General features: G+C 39.3%; 1 long non-coding RNA gene across 1 annotated transcript in view; it reads left to right on the forward strand.

Moving 5' to 3' along the window:
- Positions 1-157, forward strand: part of LOC118764372 — a 200-nt gene extending 43 nt beyond the window's left edge. Inside the window, exons 1-2 of the long non-coding RNA XR_005000205.1 lie at positions 1-90; positions 125-157. The exon at positions 1-90 is cut by the window's left edge and continues 43 nt beyond it. This is a non-coding gene — a long non-coding RNA (uncharacterized LOC118764372). The remainder of the gene's footprint in view (positions 91-124) is intronic.
- The last annotated feature ends 2,343 nt before the right edge of the window (positions 158-2,500 follow it).

Raw genomic sequence — 2,500 nt, forward strand, 5'->3', positions numbered from 1 at the left:
TAAAATATAACATCAAATACCGAGGTCAATGCAACCAACTTCCCCCCTCCCCTCAAAATTGCTGTCCTTGACTAATGCAACAGGGGAAATGTTGTGATCTCACTTATATGCCATATAGACTGAGTAAGCAGTCTTAGGGGTCCTAAGGCTGAAGAAAAAAAAAAAAAGAATGAAAGCAGGAGAGATGGACTTAATAAGCTGTAGCACATGCAACCCTTGATGAGAAAGTGTTTTGAGTTGTGAATTAGAAAAGTAAAAAAAAAAAAAAAAAAAAAAAAAAAAAAAAAAAGCAGGGTAGCAGGAAGTGTTTAGTGCAACTGCAGATGACCTCTCATGTAGCAGTGCTGCAACAAAATGCATCCAGTCCATAGTTTGAAGTGGTCAGTGATAGGAGGAATGGCATCAAAGTGTGGAAACCATGCTAAAAGCGTACACAACAACGATTGGCAGTTTTCTCTATTGTGCTTAGATGAGAAATGACTGAGGTATTTTGAGATCCATGAAACCCATGGTAGCACAACAAAACAGAGAACAAAATCAAAAGGATGATGGTAAGAGTTGGAGGAAAAACCAGGAGTTTTGTACTTTATTTATTCGGACAGTTCGCATAAAAACTGGCAGAGAATTTAAGAACGAATGACACCTTTACTTTCTGTATATCATATTGCTATGACATTAAATGGATAAATTATTGGATTCTTTTTATTCTTTCTTTTATTCTTTTACTTGTTTCAGTTATTTGACTGCGGCCATGCTGGAGCACCGCCTTTAGTCGAGCAAATCAACCCTGGGACTTAATCTTTGTAAGCCCAGTACTTATTCTTTCGGTCTCTTTTGCTGAACCGCTAAGTGACGGGGACTTAAACACACCAGCATCGGTTGTCAAGCAATGCTAGGGGGACAAGCACAGACATACACACACATATATACATATATATGACAAGCTGCTTTCAGTTTCCGTCTACCAAATCCACTCACAAGGCATTGGTCGGCCCGGGGCTATGGCAGAAGACACTTGCCCAAGATGCCACTTGTCCAGGGTGCCTAAAAGCATGTGCTTGGGAAGCAATCTTCCTACACCATGTGGTTCAGTGGTTGGAGTATTCCACTCACAATTGCAAGACCATGGTTTCAATTCATGGACCAGGAGGTGTGTTATGCTCTCCAGCAAAACACCTCATCTCACAATGCTCTGCAATAACTTGGACATCTGGCGTATGGCACACCGTGCACCTTTTCATGCAACATCAGTTTGGTGGAGGGGATGAGCTAATGTGCAGCACAAACATTTCATCATGATATATAAATCATTTATGCAGGTTAAACAGCAAGAAATCAGAGAACCCTTACCTGTCGTTTACGACAGGTGAGTCCAACATACACCTGTACCTAACGGATATGATTCCATTATATCCATTAGGTAGAGATATGATGGAATTTAAGAATATTGCCGGTGAGAGACTCATATTCTATCCAGAAGCAAATTTATCATCCATAGGTTCAACAATATTGAGTCTGGAGCTAAACTGAATGAAGAAGGAACCTAAACCGTGTTGTTATAAAAGTCCATGGCCACCATAATTTATGGAGAGATTAAATGATGTGTAAGAATTAACCAAAAAGGGGGACAAGTGTGAGAAGGAATTAATGGGGAATCTCAAAATCTAACACTTTCAAAATTGTTCTGTCTGTCTTTCTTGACAGGTAAAACTAAACTAACACTTTAAAGGATTTAACCCTTTAGCATTTAAACCGGCCACATCCGGCCCAAATTTTCTACTTCTTTTATGTTCAAACCATCCGGATCTGGCCTCTCACTCATATCCTACAATGACATCTTCAAAATAAACCATCCCATCATCAAATTCTCAGAGCTACAAGATAATACAATATTAATTCAAAACAATGTGAATGAAGAAGCATTATATTTGACAGAATAATCTGAATGCTAAAGGGTTAAGGATGGAAGAGGATCATAAGCAAGTAATAGTTTGACATGGGACCAGCGCCAGAAATTTATAAGAGAGTGGTCAACCAAATGAACCCCCAGTTCATCACTGGTATCTGTCATGAAAGGCAAAAGTTAACCCTGGTAAAGTTTAGACTCAGAACATAGGAAGTCAGAACTAACTATAGACAATCATTTAGTCAAATGCCCTACTATTTCCGATGTACTCACTTGAAGTGGCAGTGTGGTGGGAAGTTTACGTCCTGACCTAATAGGTTCTGGATTCAATACCAATGTGTGCACCTTGGGCAAGTGTCTTCTACTATAGCCTTGAGTTGACCAAAGCCTTGCAAGTGGATTTGGAAGATAGAAACTGAAAGAAGCCTATCATATATGTACGTGTGTGTGTGTGTGTGTGTCCCTACCACTGGAGTTGGTTTGTTTACACTCCCATAACTTAGCAGTTCAACAAAATAGACCTATACAATAAGTATTAGGCTTTAAAAAAAGTCCTGGGGTTCAATTCATTTGACTAAAATTCATCAAGGCTGT

The sequence above is a fragment of the Octopus sinensis genome, linkage group LG7, assembly GCF_006345805.1.
Source record: "Octopus sinensis linkage group LG7, ASM634580v1, whole genome shotgun sequence".
NCBI classification, from domain to species: domain Eukaryota; kingdom Metazoa; phylum Mollusca; class Cephalopoda; order Octopoda; family Octopodidae; genus Octopus; species Octopus sinensis.